Source organism: Trachypithecus francoisi, unplaced genomic scaffold (assembly GCF_009764315.1).
Source record: "Trachypithecus francoisi isolate TF-2019V2 unplaced genomic scaffold, Tfra_2.0 Lachesis_group18, whole genome shotgun sequence".
Lineage (NCBI taxonomy): Eukaryota > Metazoa > Chordata > Mammalia > Primates > Cercopithecidae > Trachypithecus > Trachypithecus francoisi.
Window position 1 is genome coordinate 25,188,787 of NW_022681463.1, and position 10,953 is coordinate 25,199,739.

General features: G+C 39.9%; 1 pseudogene; it reads right to left on the reverse strand.

Annotated features, from left to right (window-relative positions):
* Nucleotides 1-6,946: 6,946 nt before the first annotated feature.
* On the reverse strand, nt 6,947-9,859 carry LOC117063350 (annotated as a pseudogene).
* Nucleotides 9,860-10,953: the final 1,094 nt, after the last annotated feature.

Below are 10,953 nucleotides of genomic sequence, written 5' to 3' on the forward strand. Positions count from 1 at the left end.
CTAATAAGTAAACAGTTCTTTAGCAGTACTTTCTTCCTGGAATCAACTTAAGATTTTAACATTTGATTGATAAAATCTACAAGTATGGTAATGAAAGATATTTGTTCCATATTTTGCTTCTTACAGATGCTCATAGCTCTTATCATATTCTCATAACTACCACAAAACAAGGGTCCAGTTATTTTCTTGCACAAGGTAAAGATTTGTGCCTTCCAAAGACTGTGAATATATGTCAGTTTTTTCATCAGTTTCATATTACTAAAAACTACATCTAAGACATCCAACTAAATGCAAATGAATACAATTTAACATAAAATGCTATTTCATTGATAGTACATTTTATGATTTTAACCTCAATTTTTATCTATATTAAAGTACATGAGAGATAAAGGTATGAGAAATATCTTCTATAATACACAAAATAAAATGGATTGTAATGAAAACATTTATTGCTATGTATGAGAGAGTATTTTACCAATTACAAAAGTATTATTTCTTCTATTGCTTTCCATTTAATCAAATAGAAAATATGGCATAACATTCTTCTGAAGTACTTTGGATAAATTATGTATAAAAATGTAAAATATATAGAAATATACAATATAATATTCAAATTTGAATTTTTTAAAATTGTAGTCATGTGAACTACAATGATACAATGTTAATTTTTCTTGTTTAGAAAAATGCATTAAGGTATGTTAAAACCAAGGTATATATATTTTTAATTCTAATACCAAAGTTAAAATATTAATGTGTTATGTCATCATTTGTTATCATAGCTCTAAAATTCAAAATTATTTCTTAAAGAAATACATAATAGTGTGTATAGTAATATGACTCTAAAATATATATTTATGTATTTGTGGGAGAAGAGATGGGGGAACTTAACCCTTTTTTTTTTTTTTTTTTTTTTGAGATAGAGTTTCACTCTTTCACCCAGGCTGGAGCGCAGTGGCGCCATCTCCGCTCACTGCAACCTCCACCCTCCAATTTCAAGGGATTCTCCTGCCTCAACCTCCCAAGCAGCTGGGATTACAGGCGCCTGCCACCATGCCCAGCTAATTTTGTATTTTTAGTATAGACAGGGTTTCACCATGTTGGCCAGGCTGGTCTCAAACTCCTCACCTCAAACTCCACCTGCCTTGGCCTCCCCAAGTGCTGCGATTACAGGTATGAGCCAATGAGCCTGACCAGAGAGCTTAACCCTTAACTGGTATTTTCTGTGATGACATATGAGCCCAAGTGTCAAACTGCATATGTTCATCCATTCAAACCTATCACCTATATGTGCAAAATACCATCTCAGAGCTGGTGATAACTATTCACAAGTTTCTATTTGTTACTCAGGCACAATTCTAATTTCCAAAAGAAAAATGTTTTCAGTTTTCAACCTTTTAGTGTTAAGTGTTAGCCCTATACATACAAAATTAGTACTTCAATAAAAACTCATTAAATTTCATGAGAGGGTTGCAGAATAAGGTGGAGGAAATCTTCTGGAAATATGACAAATACCAACAAATTTTCAAAAAAAATATGAAAAATAAACTAAATTTAGAGCATCAGAATCCTTGGATAAGAATTCTTCTGCCAATAAGCTAAATGACAGAAAAAGAAAGAGAGAGAAAAAAAAAGATTAAAATGATGAAAGGCATTTATCAAAGAAAGACTGCTCAAATAGAACAAAACAGAAACCCAACACAAAAATTAGCTGTTGGGGTCCCAGACATCATCATAATCATCCCTGTGGCAGGGAGTAGCAAGGGATGGGGTTGCAGAGAGCTCATGTCGACTTTCGCTAAACTTCATTTCTACAGGGTTACCCCCCCCACCCTTCACTGAATTTCACTGGCCAGAATTTGGTCACATGGCCCAATCTAGCTACTACGGAGGCAGTATACACGAAATAAACTAAGAAGAAAAACAGACTGGGCATGGTGGCTCATGCCTGTAATCCCAGTGCTTTGGAAGGCTGAGGCCAGCAGATCACAAGGTCAGCAGTTCAAGACTAGCCTGATCAACATGGTGAAACCCTGTCTCTACTAAAAATACAAAAAATTAGCTGGGCACGGTGGCACACGCCTGTAGTCCCAGCTACTCAAGAAGCCGAGACAGGAGAATTGCTTAAATGCAGAAGGGAGAAGTTGCAGTGAGGAGTCGAGATTGTACCACTACACTTGGGCCCAGAGGACAGAGCGAGACTCCATCTCCAAAAAAAAAAAAAAAAGAAAGAAAGAAAGAATTGCAAGGGCAATAGTACTGTATCTGGAATTGGTTCCTTCCAGTGGATTCTTGGTCTCACTGACCTCCAGGCTGAAACGGCAGACTCTCCTGGTAAGTGTTACTGCTTTTAAAAACAGCACAGACCCAATCACTGACCAGCAATATTTATTGCTAACAGTAAAACAACAAGCAGTCCTCACCCACATCATAGAAGGGGAGCCAGGTGGATAACCACTACCGGCTGGGGCAGCCAGCTTTTATTTCCTTATTGGCCCCACCCACACCCTGGTGATTGGTTCATTTTACAAGAGCTGATTGGTCCATTTTACAGGGTGCTGATTGGTCCGTTTTACAGAGTGCTGATTGGTCCGTTTTGACAGAGTGCTGATTGGTGTATTTACAAACATTTAGCTAGACACAGAGTGCTGATTGGTGCGTTTACAATCTTTTAACTAGAGGGAAAAGTTCTCCAAGTCCCCACCCGACCCAGAAGCCCAGCCAGCTTCACCTCTCAGTACTGTAGTCTGAGAATTTACAAGAACTTGAAGGACTAGAATTGATACATTAGCACTGACAATAGGGGTGGCCATGGGAGTTAATGGCTGAGCTAAGTTGGAGAAATGTTATTAAATTCTAAGTGGTTAAGGAACTGAGAGGAAAAGTTTTTGAATCTTTCATCGGAATGATGATAATATCACCAAGATTAATAATAGAAGGACTAGATATTTTAGTAAATGAGGAGAATTATCAGGAGGTAGATGATAACTACATAGGGAAATATGGGATGGTATAATCATTTGACATCACATGAGTTGTCAGTTTTACTTATTAGTAGTAATAAGTGAACTGCCTTTAAAACTCACATGCGTTGTGAGTTTTAAAGGCAGAAGATAGAAAAATGATTTGAAAGTGGTAATGAACAGTGTGAGTCCTATACCTCACCACTAAACCCTGAGCTATTTAGTTGGAGAGGAAAGAAAAGAGTCCACCTGAAAAAGCTGCAGAGAAGATGGTGTCTTTATCAGAAACTCACTTATTTGGAGAAGTAATGGGAACATTTAGAAAACTGACGAAGGCTTAAGGAGAATTGCTAATGATAGCCCATGTATTTCAGACTTAGGATGTGTAAAACATTATGAGCGTTATAACTGGTTGGTATAAATGTGAGTGGAAAGTCGGTGTTCGGGCAAAGATATTAGTAAAAAGAGAAGTAGGACATCATGGAATTAGTACCTAATGCACTCAACTGAGTATTTGCGGTGACTCATTGTTTTCAGGGACAGGTCACCAAGACCTCAGGGGACTGTTAACTCCTAAGGGAGAGCTATTCTGAAGTTTGATGTGGTACGATTGTGCTCAATAAGTTTAAAAGTAATTTACAAATAAAGCCATGGTTAGAAACATGAAAATTCAAAACTATCTGAAAAGACTGTTATCTATAAGCAGGAATAAGATTATCACAGAGAGTTTAAAATACAGGAAGAAAGAGGTTAAGATACTGATCAGAAAGAAAAACTATGCAAGAAAGAGAAAAAGAAATGGAGGAGAGCTACCTAACAACAGGAAATGGAACAAAAAAATACAGTGAACGTAAACCGCACTGAAACGGAGCACTGTCGGCAGTGATTAAAAAATAAAACTGTATGGTTTTCTTGAAGAACTGCCTTTGACTTTAGGTCGTATTCAGCTTCCTTTGCTCCCCATACACGACATGCTTGCGAGCCTCTAATAACCATTGACTAGCAACATGAGGCTTAAGAAATACGATGAATTTCTGTGTACACAAAGAACTGCTTTTATTATCTGCCAAACACAGCCCAGAATAAAGTTTTGGCAACAGCCGAGTAAATTGCTTGAGTAGATGGAAGTATACTTTTCTTGGCCTTCTAGGTAGGAAACCTCCAGGGGCCTCTGGAGGCTGACTGAGAGAATGGATCCCATTATTTATTGATATATCATCTCCTTAAGACTGATAAAGATAAAGTTGTGTATTTATTTTTATCTCTTAAACTCCTATTGATATCAGAAATTAGATTTTAGTCTTCATTTATGTTTCTAAACTTCAACATGATTTAAAGTATTTTCAGCTTTCATAATTCTCCGAACTAAAATATTGTGGATTTGTTATCATGAAAACCTATTTCTCAAAAAGGCACTTATCTCTGAGATAACACTGGGGCCAGCAGTGAATATACTGGTATACTGGATATTCAATGCTGGATAATTCTGAATGTGATCTTAGTTCTAGTCTAATAGCCAGGTGTATAGTGTTACTTATAGCCACTACATCAACAGAAGTTTTTATTTTAAAAGAAGATGCTACAGTATTGAACATACTAATATAGAACTAAAATGTTTGGGAAAAAAAGACATTATAAGAGTGTGAATTTTAAGCTGTTTTGTTTCTCTTATTTAATCCATAAATATACTTCCATAATTAGGTTCAGAAAATTAAAAAGATGAAGCTTTTATAAATCAGGAAGTTTTAAGTCTCTCCTAATATTGAAATAATCCCATACATCAAGTTTTCTTACATTCCAAATACAAGAGCAAGAATATTCTTAGAAATCTTTACATCGGGTCGGGAACGGCGTCTCAGTCTCTAATCCCAGCACTTTGGGAGGCCGAGGCAGTTGGGTCACCTGAGGTCAGGAGTTCGAGACCAACCTGGCAAACATGGTGAAACCTCATCTTTACTAAAAATAGAAATATTAACTGGGTGTAGTGGTGCACACCTGTAATCCTAGTTACTCAGGCAACTGAGGCAAGGGAATCACTTGAACACGGGAGGCAGAGGTTGCAGTGAGCTGAGCTAACGCCGCTGCATTCTAGCCTGGGTGACAGAGGAAAAAAAAGAAAAAGAAAAAAAGAAATTTTTACATAGCTAGATTTTAGGAAGAAAAAAATTTTTTTTCATAGAGCAGTAAAACCTTATTTCCCATGCAAGTATGATTCTTTCATAATCAAGTCTGCAGTCATCTCTTTCTACGGAAGAGAAAAACTACACGAACCCACCCGAACCAATGGAGAAAGTGTGTGTGATAAAAAAATGTATGGTTATTTCCTTAAGTGCTTGAATAAAATAGCCAGTCAGCCAGGTAATATGCATAATTGTTCAGCATTTTGAAAATATAAAAAACAATCTTGAAATGGCAAAACGTTTTTTTTATTTTCTTTTTTTGTCATTTTTTTTTCTTTTATGAGATGGAGTCTCACTCTGTCACCCAGGCTGGAGTACAGTGGCACGATCTCGGCTCACTGCAACCTCCGCCTCCCAGGTTCAAGCAATTCTCCTGCCTCAGCCTCCTGAGTAGCTGGGACTACAGGCATGCACTACTACGCCCAGCTAATTTTTGTGTTTTTAGTAAAGACAGGGTGTCACCATGTTAGTTGGCCAGGATGATCTCAATCTCTTGACCTCGTGATCCGCCCGCCTCGGCCTCCTAAAGGGCTGGGAGTACAAGCATGAGCCACCGCGCCTGGCCCATTTGTCTCTTTTCTTAATACTCAACACTTGAAGGCAAATAATGTACAATAATAATCTGACAATTATTGAAAATTATGTATTTCTTTAAAATAAAAACTTCTGGTTTCAGAACGTTTTTTAATGTGAGGTACTGTATTTTCTTAATTATGACTTATAGAGAACCTAGCCAATTAAGAATGTTCATAAATCAATAAATATTACTTGAATAAGGATGCTACATACAAAGACCAAAAGAAAATTATGTGGGCAAATTGTTGGCAGCAGCTAGATTTCCTTTAGAAATTCCTTTCACATAACACTATTTGGACAGAATGTTACCTATTTCAATCACTTCAAAACCATCTTGAGAAAAGAAAATCAAGGAGAGTTGCAAGGTTTTTTAACTGTGTGATGAGAACCTTATCACCTTTCCTTTGATGTGTAACTTTCTCTTGAGTAAGGCCTAGGGCAGCTCTGACTGAGATTGGCATCTGAAGAATCTGAGTGTTGCAACATTGTGGTCCCTTCATTGTATTTGTTTGTGGGTAAATATTTTATAAAAGCCTTCACAAATAAAACTTCCCCGGTCATAATTTTTAACATTCTCTCTGGTTTAACCAAGTTTCTTTTCTTCCTTTGTCTTAATAATAGGGAAACTGTAGTAAGCACTTTTCAAACATCAAAATCAACAAGCTCATAAAGAATCTTTTATACTATAAAAGATTTTGAATAGACAGTTAAATATTAATCCTAAATCATTTCAAACAATGCTGCCTAGTAGTTATCAAAAACTAATTTGTCATGATTGGCATTTTATTATAATCTTTAATAATAATAAAGTGATTGTGTTTGATCACTTTCAAAATTTTAACAGAGATCTATGAGCTCTTTATGAATGAATATCACAAAAAACTTGAGTGTTGTCTGTATGTTCCAAAAATATCCATACATTTTAAACTTCAGTTATTATGGGATTCATCTTTTTGACTAAGGAAAATAGTTGAAATAACATATTCTGTAAAAAAGCAGTTCTATCAGAAAATTCTTCAAGTCGTGGCACACGATGGCTCATGCCTGTAATCCCAGCACTTTGGGAGGCCAAAGCAGAGTGGATCACTTGAGGTCAGAAGTTCGAGACCAGCCTGGCCAACACAGTGAAACCCTGTCTCTACTTTATTTTTTTTAATTAATTTATTTATTTTTACCTCTGAACTTCTTATTGGCCTTCTACTCCCCAAAGAGTACCCTGCGTCTGCTGGCTTAATGTCTCAGAACTTTGGTGTTGTTAGTCTCAGACACCACTTTGTCATCCACTATGCGGCCGGTGGTGGACTTTTGGTTGGTTTGCATGGAGCTGCTGCTGTCCAGGGCATCACCCCGGGGGCGGGGGGGAGGGAGGGGTGGGGGGTGGAGCGGGGGGGAGCGGGGGGGGGGGGGGGTGGGGGTGGAGAGAACAAAGATGACTAAGATGGCGCATTTCCCGGTTCTTCATCACCAACTTACTCGTGGGCCTGCGAGTAAGGAAAATGCAGCCTGCGCCCTGGAAAAATGCAGACCAACTCGTGGGAAAATGCAGCCTGCGCCCTGGAAAAATGCAGACCAACTGCGCAGGCGCAACGTGACCTCCGATCGAGGAAACCGAAACTCACCTGGCCGCGCCTACTGAACACCCCTGACAGACCCGTGTCCCGCCTATTGCCCTCCCACTCCCAAGCCCTAGACAGAAAAGCCGCTCCCGGCAGACGTGCCACGCAAACTTCCTCAGCCCCTCCTCATATGCGGACCTAGGAACCCCGCCGGAGAACGCCGGAGCGACTTCCTTGGCCTCCACTGCCGGAGACTGGTGAACCTCGCTCTTTCCTCCTTCACATTGGCTAGCTAATAAAGTTTCTTTTTTACCTTGCCTACTTGCCTCTTCTCTGGCGCCTGCACCAGTGGTGGCATAAAACAAAACAACCACGATTGAAGTTCTCGCCATCTTCCAGTGGGCTGTGGTAGGTGGCAAGCCTCCAGCTTGACCTTGATGTTCAGCAGGGCCTTGTGCTCCTGGGCCTGGTGCTGTCCCTCTCTCTGGGTCTGTGCCAGCTCTGACTCCAGGAGCAGCAGGATCTCATTGAGCTGCTCAATCTGCAGGGCATAGCGGGCCTACACTTCCCTCAGACTGTTCTCCAATCTGGCCTTCAGATTTCTCATGGAGTCCAGGTTGATCTCCAGGGACTAGACTGTATGTCTCAGCTCCGTGAGTGTCATCTCAGCAGCACCAACCTCAGCAGACTGCACAGTGACCACTGTGGTCCTCTCCTCAATCTGCTGACACCAGTACTTGTCCAGCTCCTCTCAGTTCTTCCAAGCCAGCTCATCATACTGGGCCGAACGTCTGCCATGATCTTGGTGAAGTCCTGAGATTCGGGAGAATCTACGTCCATGGTCAACCCAGAGCTGGCAACCTGGGCTTGTAAGCCTTTTACTTCCTCTTCGTAGTTCTTCATGAAGAGCAGCTCCTGCTTGAGAGCCTCAATCTCTGTCTCCAACTGCAGCCAAGTGACATTGGCATCATCAGTGACCTTGTGGAGCCCATGGATGTCACTCTCCACAGACGGGCGCATGGCCACCTCTGTCTCATACTTGACTCCAAAGTCATCAGCAGAAAGATGGGCATTGTTGATCTGCAGAAGGAGGCGGGAATTGTCCACAGTATTCACGAAGATCTGAGTGCTCAGGTCCTCAGTGGTCTTGAAGTAATGGCTCCAGTGTCTGATATGGGGTCTCTTCTTCTCCAGGTGCTCCCAGATTTTGCTCTTCAGGATTTTGCTCTGCAGCTTCGAGTTCTCAGTCTCCAGGCTCCTCACTCTCCAGGTAGGAGGCCAGGCAGTCGTTCAAGCTTTGCATGGTCTCCTCGTTCTAGATGCCTCCCATTCCTGCCAAATCCCCCGCCATCCCCATGGCCAGGCCCCAGGACCCCATGTCACCCAGGAAGCTGGCAGAGAGGGACACAGTGATCCACGAACCAGAGCCCCTGGGGCCTGCATAGATGCTGGTCGTGCTGCTGACTGGCAGGGCACCTTAGCTGGATGCCTGGACAGAGCCCAGGGAATGGTCATTGATGGAGAAGGTGGAGCGAGTGGTGAAGCTCACGCTGTTTGGGGAGGAGAGCAAGAGGACAGGACTCAGGCCTTGCCAACGACTCCCTGTCTCTTCTTTAAATACAAACATTAGCCAGGCGTGATGGTGCATGCCTGTAAACCCAGCTACTCCGGAGGCTGAGGCAGAGAATCGCTTGAACCTGGGAAGTGGAAGTTGCAGTGAGCAGAAATCCCGCCAATGCATCTACTCCAGCCTGGGAGTCAGAGTGAGGCTCCATCTCCAAAAAACAACCAACCAAACAAACAAACAAAAACAATCTTCAAGTTAACCCAAAAATTGTTGATAGGCCTTTTTTTTTTTTTTAACCTAATTTCTCTTAAATTAATGTTGCTCTTAACTGAGATAACAAAACAAGGAACCGATTCATACGTAGGAATCAGTAGAAGTAAAGAGGAAGAAGAACTATAGGAAATATTTCAAGGTAAATGCTTTAATGTATTGTTTAAATCCAGCTATTTCAAAAGATTTTGTAGTCTTATTGATAATAATGTGTCATTGTCATGGGAAGAAAGGTACAAACACAAGTTAAAGACAATATCCGTAATCTAACTTTGAAACAACTTGGGTGCTACCCAGAACTCATAATGATGAACTCTATAATATTGTGACTGCTGAATAAAATTACTTTAACTTCCAATATCTTCTAACTCATGTACATTTTTAATATATCTCTTCTTTGTGTTTGTATAGATGTATACAGCATGGGTTTGTAAGAAATTTTTCATGTTGAGAATACATTATTATTAAGCCATAAACTCAGGACAATTTTGGTTTACTAAAGGTCAAGGTTGGTTTCATCACTTCCACTAAAAATGGTTTAGTGGTACCTCTCACCACCGTTGCCTCTCCTTTCCAGGTCCAGAACATTTAACTCTCTGTCCTCAGTCCATTCATAGTATCACATGTATACTTCTGTCCTAGCACTTGCCACATTGTGCTGCCAGGTTTTACTATACTTGTGGGCCCAGGAGAAAACTGGGCAGCCCTGATACAGGTTTCTTGGTATAGTTGATACCTTTTCTTTATCATTTCATAACCTGTGCTGAATATAATTTCTGGCTCTTGTTGGATCTCAATGAGTATTTTTGAAAGAATAAATAAATAGTATGAGCAATGTGAATTTCTGCAAGCAACTTGCTTTTGGAAATAAGTTAATCCATTTGTCCTTATTCCTATTCTGTATGGATAGGGAATGTGCAAATTGTTAACCTCCAAATTGTGAATGTTAATTTTTATTCTTTTAAGTAGAATGGGCTGCAAAGAAGTCAAACTGTACATTAACTCAAAAATTTACCTGGAACAGTAGTAACTGAGTCAGTGAATTCTGGGAAGAAAATTCTTCTTGAGTTTTTAATCTTGACTTGTAAGTTATAAATTCTCTGGATATATGCTCCCTGCCTATGTCATAGCATGAAAATAGTAATAATGGCAGAGTGAGCTGATCTACAATATCAATTTAACAAGAAGGAAATGGGCCAGGTGCGGTGGCTCACGCCTATAATCCCAGCACTTTGGGAGGCCGAGGTGGGTGGAACACTTGAGGTCAGGAGTTCAAGACCAACCTGGCCAACATGGTGAAACCATGTCTTCACTAAAAATATAAAAATTAGCTGGGCCTGGTGGCATGTGCCTGTAATCCCAGCTACTAGTGAGTCTGAGGCCTGGCCCAAAAGGATGTTTTATCTCTATCTTTTAAATTATTCTCTAAATATAATACATATGTAGAGGAATTTAGAAAATATAAAAATGTCAAAAAATATTTGGGAGTCTGACCTGTAATTTTGATAAGTAGGAAAAAATTGTATATTGCTTTTAACAAAAACTTTGATTTAGGCACTGAATTATTCTTTCACAATATTCATTTTGCTTTCTGATTTCAATAAATTTGCTATTTTAATAAGTCCAGTTTCTTAGCCTATTATACTCTGACATTCATTATTAGCAGGATTTTGTAAAATAATTTGAAATTATCTGTGTGGGACCAAGCTGAACTAAGAAATGTGGCTCTAGACTTGTTTTCATTAGAGACTTGTCTTAATTTCAAATATTGACCCCACGCGCACATATAGACACAGCACCTCATGGAGAAATTGAGCAAGATTTGCCTCACCAGTGATTACCTG